Raw genomic sequence first — 11,097 nt, forward strand, 5'->3', positions numbered from 1 at the left:
ATAATCATCATCATCATCATCATCATCATCATCATCATCCAAGTTTTTTTGTCAGCGTATCACTATATTGATAGTGCTGTGTAAATATCAGCTTTTGCAATGTTACCCTTTGCTGTTTGCTGGTTGGTGTTGAAAACTGAATCCTTCATATAGTCATGGATGTGGATAATTCAGTAGATATAAAGTAGCTGCCAACACATACAGAGATGCTTTTCCCATTCCTATAGTGCATAATGTGGTCTCACAAAGTGGCTGATAAATAAAGAGGACATGCTTTTCATTAAGTAAAGTTTGGGTAGAACTATTTTGCTACCAAATAGTACAAAATATAATCCATTAATTTCAATGAATTGACAAAGAACTGGCATTATTTTCATGTAAAATCTTTGTCCAATATACTTTTCTAGTCCCATAATCATTAGCACTGATTAGGCATTATCCTGTGTCCTTTGTAGGAGCAAAATTTGCATATCGTATTGCACATAATCCTAACCCTATTATAAAACTTATTCCAAGTGTTTGTATCTGGAGATTAGCCTCCTAAAATGATGGAACTGATTGTGGGATTTCAGAAATTAGAATTCTCTGACAACTTTCTGTTTCAAATGTCTCTTTACAGCTCACCAGCAGGGGAGAGAAAATGAGTCTGGCCTTTGCCATGCTTGTGAAGTCATTATCCTGTTAGGAATGACACATGGAGCTGAACTAACAAACTTCTGGCTTCACTCAAAGCCGACCGCAATGAAGTTGGCTGAAAATGTTCTTTGAACATAACAAGCATTGTTTATTTATTTGATGGACAAACAAGCACGATTCTATTGTTTTTCCACCAAAGGAATTATCATGCATAGCAGTTCTCTGAAGAGCCGTTCTCGTATTATGGATCCTATACCCACCCTCAGATTTCACACTGACAAGAAATATATTATCCCATGTATTAAAAACCCAGTCTTATTCAGTTATTCCCCCAAATATCTGACATCCTGATTTGATGGAACTGGAGAAGTATGTAGAAGCTTTGGTTGAACAGCTCTAGAGTTTGAGGAAAGGGCCTAATCAGTGTGGGAGCACAAGCCATGAAGGCTTATTCCCTGGACCTTTTTTTTTTCTTTTTTTAACTCCTTAGAGATGGAAATAAGAGCATTAGCATGAATATTTGCTCTTGGCAAGAAATAACAAGTCCTTAAGGGAGGGTCCACCTTACATAAATTAACTGATTTTGTGCTTGATCTTCTGATGCTTGAGGAAAAAATAGGCTACTGAACACAAGGGCAGGGGAAACATTGTATATCTATCTACCCTCCCTACATTTTTTGTGGGGGACAGGAAAACGAACCTTTTGGGACTGTTTTAGATAGGACTTGCCCCATGCAGGATGCAAAATGGAGCTTTGCCTTGGTTCTTCTTAAGATATCTTCCAGCTGAACGTCAACAAATGGCTATAACTGTTTTGGTTCAGGGTAAGATTAGATGAAAACAGAAAGGCACAAATAAAGAACAAAAGTTGCATGTTTAGATCAGGAATAAATAAATCATTGTTCTGTTCAGATTTTCTCATAAACAGTGGCTATTCTGGCTTTCTAGCAGATACATGCTGTTCTTTTAGGACTGTGGTTTTGTATTTAATTCTGATTATGCTGAACCGTGGATATATGCATGGCCACTTACAAGAGCCGAGGTGGCACAGTGGTTAGAGTGCAGTACTGCAGGCTACTTCAGCTGATTGCTAGCTGCAGTTCAGATCTCACCTACTCAGGGTTGACTCAGCCTTCCATCCTTCCGAGGTGGGTAAAATGAGGACCCAGATTGTTGGGGGGCAATATACTGACTCTGTAAACTGCTCAGAGAGGACTGTAAAAGCACTATGAAGCAGTATATAAGTCTAAGTGCTATTACTATTGCTATATGTCAGTTGTTCAAATGCATAAGTGCACCAGCGTGCCTACCGTCCCTGTCCTAATATTCCTTTTTACTTACTCTTTTCATGTATTCAAATTATGTTTATACTTTTACCTGTTATCTTACACAGTATATGCTTGACAAAATAAACTTATGACTTATAACAACAATATCTCCAAATGGATGAGATATCTGGCACTGCTGGGGACATCAAGAGAAAATTAATAAGAATGATTGCTTCAGCTCTTTTTATAGTTTGGGTAATCCTATTCCACAGGTTGGGTTTGCACAGTACGCTTAAATTGGGTAGTAATTGATTCACACAACATGCTAAGCTTGGCTAGTTTTAATTTTTTTGATTGTTTTGGCTCAGCATGATAGACAACCCTAGCTCACTTGGTTGGTTTATCATACCTTACCTTATGTCATTCATCAAATGGGTTGATTAACCCAGAAAATTAATCAATTTAGAACCAAGTTAAGTTATGCTATGGGTTCATCTGGAGAGCACATGTCAGGTGATGCATGGAGCTTGCAGATTCCCCCATCTTAGAATATATTGTTCAAAAACTTTCTTTCAGAGGCAGGTGCACTTTTCCAGATCCTGTGGGAATAAGCAAAGATAAAGCTTCCAGTTGGGTGTGAAGATAGCTACACATGCACAAGTGAAGGCACAACCACATACCACATACATTACAAGCAATTGCTTAGGGTGAAGTTAAGGATTTAAGATTAGCTATATAGAAAAATTAATATCTAAATTTTTCTATATATGTAAACAAACTTATCATTCGACATGTAACTGAAAACAAGCATCTCAATCATAAATGTAATATCACAATAGCACGCCAGATTGGTTAGTTACACAATTTGTGTGGTCTGCTTCTTCTCCCCTCTTGCACCTAACCATGGTTGTCCTGCCAACTTCCTTTTTCTCCCTTGAACCCATCATGTTCCCTTCATCTTATTCCCAGCTCTTAAGTGGGAACCAGTTTAAATAATTCTTAGGGGCACCAATATTAAAACACAGCACTTTCCCACTTTAGCTGATAATAACCAGCTTATTAAAGTCTAAATAAAATTTATTTGGCTTCGTCATCCGTTACCTTGGAGGAAAGCTGGATGATTGGCAATGGCCAGGATCAGACACCATAAAGGCAGGATACACACTGGCAAAAGGAAAAGCAAATTTCATGCCCTTTTAGTTTTCAATCATCTCCAGGATGGATGGAGAATACTTCAGCTCAGCAGTGAAGAAAGGCCCTTGTTGTTAGACATTCAAGGAGGATTCTGCAGATTCGACAACCTCCATGTTTGTCTTCAGGGTTTTAGATACGTGGGCAGAGTTTAAAAAATGGCTTCAAGCAGCAGAGAGATATTTCTTAGTCAGATTACAATTGTCTTATTTATTAATTTATTACAATTTGTTGGAAGCATATTCTAATAGAAGACAATACTGAGGGTAACTGAGATGTATGCAAGATGTTTAAGGTGTTTTTTTTTTCTTTCAACTTGCCCCATGCATCCAAAATAATCCCTGTTGGAGTTGCAGTGAATTAAGAAGCATGTCTGAGATTTTATTGATTGCACCTCCAGCTGAGCTGCAAATTTTTATTTGCCATCCTGCCACATATATATAATCTGGAGAGGGGGGGAGGGAGGGGGGGAGAGAGAGAGAGAGAGAGAGAGCGCTTTGCTACCATATTGTTTGGCCATTCATTTTATATCTGTTTGAGATTATAGAATTTGCAGTCAATGAATAAAGAGGGAAAAATGCAAAGGGGAACATTCTTAGCCAGTGGATTTGGGTCCTTTTTCATTAGCATTTATTTTTCTACTATTGTATTATTTTATTATTTTGTGTGTCCTTATTTATGAACTGCCCAGTGTTGCTGGGAGTTGGATGGTGTACAAATTTCAATAATAAAGATAATGAAAGCTGACAGACTTCAGGAAAAAGTACGATACTTCAGTATTTATATTCAAAACCCCATTATAGAATGAAAGTCCCTGGTAGTAAATTGACACTAATAATTCCTTAAATGTAAATGACACTAATAATTCCTTACAGCCATCATTGCTTAAAATTAGCATCCAGGTCTTAGTCTGGAAATCATACTTACATACATAACAAAGCTTTATGCCCAGCCTAGCACCATCTTATTGTTAATTTTATTACAGGGAATTAATCTCATTCATTTCAACAAAAGTTGCTTCCAAAACATCATCCAACTACTTGTATGTAATACCGTGTTTTCTATTTGGATACCTATTCCTGTCTCATTCCTTAGTCAAAATGTCTGCAGAAAAATAACAAGCATGTCAAAATGTTACAAAACAAACTGACAATTAATAGAACACTAGTCAATAATTCTGGTTGGTTTGAAATCATAATGTTTGCTTAGTTTTCTTAGAATAGTGATTGCAACAGCAACCAAAAGGATGTCAATAGACAGTAAGTTCATGTAACAATTGTAAATGAAGTGAAAATCTCAGTAAACTGAAGACTATTTTATTTGCCAGATTATACTAGTCTATATCAACATCTTGCCTCACATCCCATTTATCCTGTTCCATCACAATGATTGTTTATTGACAAAGAAATGAATACAAGGAAAGCTAGTATGTGAGTTCAAGTCCTTTTGCGTTCTGTATAACCTACATATTTTTTTTCTTTAATTTATTGTTAATTTATACTAACCATTTGCATACATCTATCACACTGTTCCACTTCAATATTAATTAAAAACAGGAGATAAGAGAAACAAAAGCTTAACCATGATCCATCTCACACTGAGACCATTTCTTATACTTTATCCATCTTTCTATATTTGCAAATCATTCTTCTTTCTATGATTCACACATTGCCTTTTGATCTTTAAAACTCTCTCCTGTTTTTTAAAAAAATCTCAGCTAGATCTATCACTTTTTTATTTTTTCTTTACTTATGGCAACAGCATGTATAACATTATTCAATTAATGATGTATATCTGTGATATCTGTGATCAAATCTCACCAGGCTCAAGGTTGACTCAACCTTCCATCCTTTCGAGGTAAGTAAAATGAGGACCCGGATTGTGGGGGCAATAAGCTGACTTTGTATAAAAAAGAACACCGCTGGGGGGGGGCGCGAAAGCCCTACTAAGCAGGTATATACAAAAGTATGAAGGCTATTGCTTAACGCATTGTAAGCCGCCCTGAGTCTCTGGAGAAGGGCGGCATATAAATCGAACCAATAAATAAATAAATACAATGAGAATAGAACAGCTTTGTTGATTTAGTTATTTGATCATTTTTACTTTTTTAAAAAAGTATATAGTACCACACCTTTTTTTGTTGTTACTCAGTAGCTTGATAATAAAACCCATAGAGCAAGGTAAAAGTAAAGATTCCCCTTGCACATATGTGCTAGTTGTTCCCGACTCTAGGGGGCGGTGCTCATCTCCATTTCAAAGCTTCCCACCAAAGGTGGTCCCTATTTTTTCTACTTGCATTTTTTACGTGCTTTCGAACTGCTAGATTGGCAGAAGCTGGGACAAGTAGGAGCTCACCCCATTATGCAGCACTACTGAACTGCTGACCTTTCAATCGACAAGCTCAATGTCTTAGCCACTGAGCCACCGCGTCCCATAGAGAAAAGCAAGGGTTTTTTTTCCATACCCCCATGGAGCTATTAAACATATTCAAATATTGGCTTATCCTTCTATATCAGCAGCTGCAATTGAACACACAAGCCATGTCTTCATGAAAGGATGTTGAGAAAAACAAAAACACTACATGGTAGGAATATGCAGGAAATGACCTAAGAACATATATGCATCTACAAAATCCTTCTTCAGAAACAAAAGATTGAAAAGGTGCTCCTTATTAAGTCCAATGCTATGATTATGGAATTTGCTTTGGGAAGAAGACTATTGTAGCAAGCCTAAAGGAATGTCTTTAAATCCCGGAATAACATTAACCTTGCAGTCATTCAGTATTCCTGCCTAGAGCCTCCTTTAGATTCAATTAAAATGATACTTGATGATTTCTCTCCCCCCCACCCCTGACGTTCATTTAACAAAAACAAAAGGATTACAGGGGCTTTGGACAAGCTCACTCAGAAACGCAACCCATCTCTGCTTTCTTCTCTTTCATAGTAAATCCTTGATTTGGACAGAACCCAAGAGAAGTGTTAAGGCTCTTCCTGTTTATGAAAAAGCAGCTTGGGGGCCTTTGCTTGCCAAGCAAACCATGGAAGGCAAAGTCCATTTCTCATTCTGATTCCAAGCAATTGCTGAAATCCATCTGAATTGATCCTCTTAAGAAACATGCTTTCATGTCTCTAAACACTGGCCTTAGAACAATAAATAGATTTTTTAAATGAAAACAGTCACTCACCATTACTGTGTTGTTTCTCTTTGCCAACTGATTTGCTTTTTGTGCATTTCTGAGTTCCAAGAGGCCATTGTCTGCATACTTTCCAACAACACCAGGAGGCAGCTGTCATTTCTTTATTTTCTTTGGTCAAGCAACCTACTGAAATATGCTAGATGGGCAAAATCTGTTGCTTATGCAGATCACAGGGGTCTGAAACAAGATGCCTATTGACATGAGAAAGCAGAATACTCAGTTGTGTACTCAACTTTATTCTTGTCCAAGTGAATGCTGATAAACCTTACTATCTTAAATGGTAAAAGGTTGATGCAAGTATGCACCAAGACATAATGAGCAAGACTGGATAGCACATCTTATGGCATCTCACATTTATAACATTTTTAGGATTGTTTTCCAAATCTCTTTGTGTTCTTTTTTTTTTCTTCCAATAACACTTCCAATAAAGAGAAATTGTGATGGTGGTATCTCATAGTCCTATGTCACAAAGCTGCCACCTGATTTCTTATTACAGGAAGTGGAGGTTGACAAGGAATGAGGCTCATACTCAATATTTCTCTTCCTAGACCATAAGAAGACAAAGGGGAAAGAAATCCCTTTAGCTAAACTGAGCACTGATATATTGGATTAGAACTTCCTGTACTCTAGATGATTATAATGCATAATTCTCTAAAGGTTCATCCTAGTAGGAAAAAAAATAGATAGATCTTTTGGGCTTGTTAAGCTTATTAATATTCTGGTTCTATTCATGTTATAGTCATAAGTACTTCCATGGAAGAAATGTATATTGAGAAAGCCATATATAGGCAACATGTGAAGTTCCTAAGTATCCCTTCACTTCACTTAAGCATCTAAAGTATTTATTTATTGGGTTTATTGATTATGTGCTAGTGTGTCAGGATTAACATTTAGCAACCACAGAGGTAGACCTTCTCTAGGATGATCTTTCTCTAACCTAGATCTTTAGAACTTATAACAATGCACCAACCGCTATAATTGAATCCATCCACCTTGCTACTGGTCATCCATTCCATCTCTTTCCTTCTCCCTTTTCTCAGCATTATGGATTTCTCAAGGGAGCCAGTACTTTGCATAATACGTGTAAAATATGATAATTTCAGCTTGGTCATTAGTGTCTCAAGTGAAAACTCTAATTGTTGGGCTAATACACCATGCATAATACTCTTTTTCTTTAAAAAAAAAATCACTTTCATTTTTTTCCTACTAGCATTATTGGTGGGCTAGTATCATGGGACTCATACTCTTCATATTGCCACCGTAGCAGGTTCTTTGGAATTGCAATTGCATTTTTTAAAAAAGAAAAAAGTGAGAAGGTGGTAAAGAAATCCAAGAACTCCTAAAGCAATCTCTGTTTTATTTATTTCCCTGCACATGTTTTTATTGCAACAGTGTGGAAAGAATTTTTCCATTCCACCCTCCCCCAAAACCTTGGCATCCAGATATCTCAATCTGGTTCTCCCTCCCCCCCACCTACTCTTGATTCCTCTGGTTAGAAAGAGATTAGCGTATACAGTGTCAATTTAATGTCGCCCTGGTAGGAGGTAGCAGGGGAGGAATCCTGACAGTCCCTGATTTACTGCTGAACCACTGGGGAAGCTTTAGAACAACCCCGCCCCCAAGACCATCATAAGTCCTTCTTTATTGTCAGCCTGTCAGAGCACCATGCAGGGTAGGCCCAGAGCTTAAAGGAGATTTATGAAAAAAGACCACCTGTAGATTTTCTTCTTCTTTTTTTATCATTTTAAAAGGATATGAAAAGACCATTTTCAGTTGTATTTCTTTCCTGGTCAGTGCACAGATCCACCAAAGGGCAATTCACCAAGGAAAGCAAACTCCAAAGATGTAGTTGCTTTTCAGAGAATGTTGATCACTTTGGTTCTATTACCCGAATTGATTTGTGATATTATTAAACCTACTTTGTTTAGTCCTTTGTTTAAAAAAAATTCCATATGTACAAAGCTGGAGAGTCCCCAAACAGCAGGCAGTGTTCAAATTGTGTTAAATATCCTTAAGTTGAAAGGGAGAGATGAAAGGGAGCCTGATTTTAGAACTTCCATTGTTTGTTTTTACTTTTTTCTATCTGGATTCTTGTAGTCCCTGAAAGTGCTAATTTAGGTAAGCCTTAAATCCTAACAATGCATAATGACAGGAATTAATCCAATATTGTATAGACATCTATCTACAGGGCTAACTTTTTTGTCAAGTACAAAATGTGTCAGTATTTTTTTTTAAGTATTTAGTATAACCAAAGAAAGCTGTTACATTTCTAGAGACCACTTTTTAGTTCAACAGTAACATACAGAGAAAGGAAGAAAGCATCAAAAGGCCTATGTGTAAGAACGCAGCAGGGAAGTAGGAGAATATGACTTTCTGCAAATCTCATCCCTGTGTGTTTGTGTATGTGTGTGTCTATGTGTCTGTCTGTCTGTGTAAGTTGAAGGCTAGTTCTCCAGTTTACTGAGAAGTATAACAGCAGTGTATACTGAAGAATCTAATATTAAATTGGGCTCTGGCTGGGCTTGCAATGATCATGAGAAGGGATCATTTTTCAAATTAGATCTCTAGTGGCTGAAGTTTCTCCTCAACAAGGAAGCCAAGTCAGTTGCTGCCAGCAACTGTAAATTCAGGCTTGTTATTGCTTCACTAGCTTCAAGGCTGAATCTTGGAATTCAAAACAGATCTAATGCTCCCTTTCTACATGTTTGATTCCCAGAGTTTACAAAGAAGTATGTGGGATTATTTTAGAGGCCCAAATTGGATAACTGATAAAACAAGGTTTAAGCCATGGGCTTGTATATTTCTTCCTTCCTCTTTTAGTTTATTAAGCCACCATCAGTTTCCCATGATGTCTGAATCAGAAAGCTGCTATTTAAAAAAAAGGTAGAGTGTAAGTTTATGGATGTCTTCTCAGAATTAACTCTGAAGAGTCTTGCTCCAATGTAGAGGATTTCAGCTTTAAAGGAGCTTTGTTGAGACAGTGTCTTAACAAATGACATGAAGAAAGTTACTATAAAATGGAGTGACTTTTTGTAAAAAAAAATACACAGGTCAGTGGAGATATGAAAAACCTCCCTGATGAAGTATCCTCTGTTGCCTAGCTGATGATCTATTTTATCCCTTCGGCCATTTTAAAATGATGTTTTTTTATGTTTCATAGCTGAAACTACATTTTATAAACTGGCTAAAGAGTTTTGCTGAGGAATATAATACATCAAGTAATTTAGGCATGAGAGAAAGTTAGAAAAGGAGAGGGATCACAATGGGGAATTGAGGTCATATTGCTTACTCCTAGTTTGATGAATAGGTTGTGTACCAACAAGATTCATTTTTAGACACTCTTTAGGACACACTACTTTAATATTCCTTTCCTATAGTCCTGATGGGACAGCTCTGTAAAACAATTCTGTGTGAATAGAAATCATATGCTACATTTTTCCTTGCCTGCTCCTTCATTCCCTGGATTTTCTTTAAATGGGGAGAGAAAGGTAGTAGTTTGTACAGATGCAAAGACTCTTGAATATTTCGCATAAGCATATTCCTAAAATATAATTGGGATGATTTGGAGTTAGATCTAATGTATGTTGAAAGAGACCTTAAGATGACTAACTCTTTTCCTGTTGCCCCATCAGTTGGATAAGCTTGTGGATTTGGGGGTTTTCAGACAAATATTTTATTTATTTAATACTCTGCCACGATCAAACAAATCTCTGCATTATCCTAATGACCAAGCATTACACTACCTGAATCTTTACTAATCTTGGAAAGCAGGAAACTAAACTCATACTTGGTTCATAAACATCATTCATGTGGGCAGCACTTCGAGAGTTTTGTTTTGCTTTTTAATATTTATTGGTTTTTCTTTATTATGTTCAAAGGGCAGGAAATGATTACACTTGGGCAATCACATACAAAGAGGTACAAAAATGAGCTTAGGAGGTACAATCAGCCCTAGGATATTAGGTTTGAATGTGGTGGAGAACTGAAATGGGATCCAAATGCAGATTATCCTGCTCCTCTGTCAGTCCCATTTGGTCTACCACATTTTCTTTTGAAGTATAGATAAGCCAGGTATCTGGAAGAGGAACAAGGGGAGGCAGAGGAGCTATGCAGACATTTTTATTTACTTCTTTTTCTCCTAGGATAAAAAGCAGAATAAGAGAATAACAGAGTTATTTTGTGACAAAAATGTCCAGCTTTCTCGTCCAAGCAAAAAAGCAGTTCAAGCAACTTTCTACCATACACAAAAACATGGAAAATCTGTACTGGGATGTCATGGAATATTATGCCATTGATTTAAAGAAAATCTCGGTAGAAGAATTCCTCACCGACTTGAGCAACTTCAAAACGATGTTCACGCAAGCAGCAAAGGATAATACGAGAAGGAAAGAAATGGAAGAAAAGCAGAGGCATGCTAGAATAGTCAAGAGAAAGCAGAAAAAGAAAAACTAGAAAATTAATAGAAGAAAAGGCACCTGCTGGACATTAAAACAGAGAAGGATGAGACAGGAATGATGAATAGTTTGCTGGAGGCGCTGCAGTCAGGGACGGTTTTCCGCGATCGAAGAAAGCAAGCACCCAGGTTTAAAGATGAACCCCAGAACTTCAGCTCAACTTCTGCAGAACCTGTTTTGAAACCTTGTAACCATGGTAATTCATAAATTGCATTTTCTTATCCCTGTTTCTGTTGCTTTGTACCTCCATCAGCAACTATGATCTTGCTTGGTTTAGCTCTGTCTAGATTAATATAATAAAGCCATGAGACTAAAAAAAAGAGAGAGAGAATAACAGAGTTGGAAGGGACCT

The 11,097-nt window shown here is 37.1% G+C and overlaps 1 long non-coding RNA gene across 1 annotated transcript in view; it reads left to right on the top strand.

Moving 5' to 3' along the window:
* LOC117660899 (uncharacterized) overlaps window positions 1-10,703 on the top strand; it is a 26,084-nt gene extending 15,381 nt beyond the window's left edge. Inside the window, exon 4 of the long non-coding RNA XR_004589838.3 lies at window positions 10,434-10,703. This is a non-coding gene — a long non-coding RNA (uncharacterized LOC117660899). The remainder of the gene's footprint in view (window positions 1-10,433) is intronic.
* The last annotated feature ends 394 nt before the right edge of the window (window positions 10,704-11,097 follow it).

Source organism: Pantherophis guttatus, chromosome 1 (genome assembly GCF_059756535.1).
Source record: "Pantherophis guttatus breed Tessera chromosome 1, ASM5975653v1, whole genome shotgun sequence".
Taxonomy (NCBI): Eukaryota; Metazoa; Chordata; class Lepidosauria; order Squamata; family Colubridae; genus Pantherophis; species Pantherophis guttatus.